The following is a 2,064-nucleotide window of genomic DNA, read 5'->3' on the forward strand; positions in this document are numbered from 1 at the left end:
TATCTAGGTCGGATGCAAAAAAAAAAAAAAAAAAAAAAATCATATTAATAACAAAATAATAAATAAAAACTATGATAATGTAAATAACAAATAAAATACATAAATAAATGCATAGGTATAGTTAAAATAATAAACAAACATGTTGCCTTCAACAATTATTATAATTTCTAACATGCTGAATGAATATATAGTTCAAGCTAACACAATAAGTAAATTTTGATTAGTGGAGGTAATGAGAACATAGGTATAACCTAATATACTGTAATTAGGTAAATACAACAAATTCCGTTGAAAATCGATACCCATTTTCACACGTTTCTTTTGATAACGGACTTGCCGTCGTCGAGTGGGGCTCAAACATTGATTTGCATAAATATTTCATCCTCTCTGACTGCGTCCAACGTCGTTTACTTTAGATGTTGCAATGCAATTCTATTCAGCTGAGGAGAGACCTTCATTTAATCGACGCTTGTGTTTAATCCTGCTGTCCCCAGGCGATTTTATTCAACTGAAGTAAATTTCAAAGGGTTTAATCTTCTCTCATTAACCTTTCAACGTCTAGTAACCCATGAGTCGGGTTTGATCGCGCCAGATGATTTTATTCAGCGATTGGAAATATCTTGCTTGTTCAGGTGGCAGGTCCCTATCACAAGAAGGTAAACGGCAGATATTTCCTACATCTACTATAACTACTGCTTCAATTAGTACTACTATTGCTTCTGTAATTTCTACTATTATAATTTTCATATTCTTCATTACGACTTATATTTTTGCATGGAGTGAAAACATACTTTTTTTTTCTTTACAGTTCATTGACTTCCCCGAAACTCGCTCTACTACTGCTGCTGCTGCGGCTACATCCGCTGTTTTCAAAGAACATTTGATAAACGTTATGAGTGTTATATAAACTATATAAATGTCGAAAATGGAAGGAGTAAGTATTTATGATAATATTGATACATCAATTCAATGATCGCTGTTCGTGAGAGATGTGTAGGCCGACATTTGGTATTAGTAATAACATTTATAATCATAACTATACTATCTGACAAAAATGTAAACAATATTATAGTAGTGTTATCAATAATAATAGTCTTAATTTTGATCATGATGAGAGTTATAGTGCATTATTCAATTTGGTAATTCAACAATAACGATAGTAATGTTGATAATAAAAACAAAGGTGATAATATTGATGATAATAATAATAATAATAATAGTAATGATAATCATAATAATAATAATAGTAATAATAATAATAATAATAATGATAGTAATAATAATAATAATAATAATAATAATAATAATAATAATAATAATAATAATAATAATAATGATAATAATAATAATAATAATAATAATGATAATAATAATAATAAGGATAATTAAAATTACAATGATAATACATACATACCAAGGGCTTTTTTCCCCTTACAAGGGGGGTAACCAAATTCAAAAGCATAAATCCACTCTTATCCATTCCATTCCCACATACTCCTCTCTCATTCACCCACTTCCCTCCCTCTTTTCTTGGCTCCTTCTGGATGACGGGTCATCCCTGCATCTCACCCACTGCCCTGGGTCAGAAGCAATGTAGCAAGACACAACACATCCACAGCAAGGGCGCTTAATTTAATCGGCGACCCTCCGCCCCCGCCGTCCCCTCATGCAGAAAAAGAGATGACGGAGAGAAATTCCTTCGGGCTGCCTCAAAATATTATTCACACATACCACCCCACTCCCATCCCCCACCCACTCCCTTCCATGCATCACAGCACCATCCATAAACAACCATTCCCCACTCACCTCAATCTTTTGTCTTCTCCTTTCCTTCCTCAACAGACATTTCCCTCTTTCCCACTGCCCCTTTTATCCAAATCTATCCATCTCATCCTTGGTCACCCTCGCATGTTCACTCCATCCGCCTCAGCCTTCCACACCTCTTTTACTAATTTTTCTCAACGCGTTCTTTCCATGTGTTCAAACCATCTTAATACTCTTTCATCAACCCTATCTCCCAACTCCCTTTCAACCCTCGTTCTCCCCTCACCTTCTCGTTTCTCA

This window comes from Oratosquilla oratoria, chromosome 18 (genome assembly GCF_046742065.1).
Source record: "Oratosquilla oratoria isolate Oo_2021 chromosome 18, ASM4674206v1, whole genome shotgun sequence".
NCBI classification, from domain to species: domain Eukaryota; kingdom Metazoa; phylum Arthropoda; class Malacostraca; order Stomatopoda; family Squillidae; genus Oratosquilla; species Oratosquilla oratoria.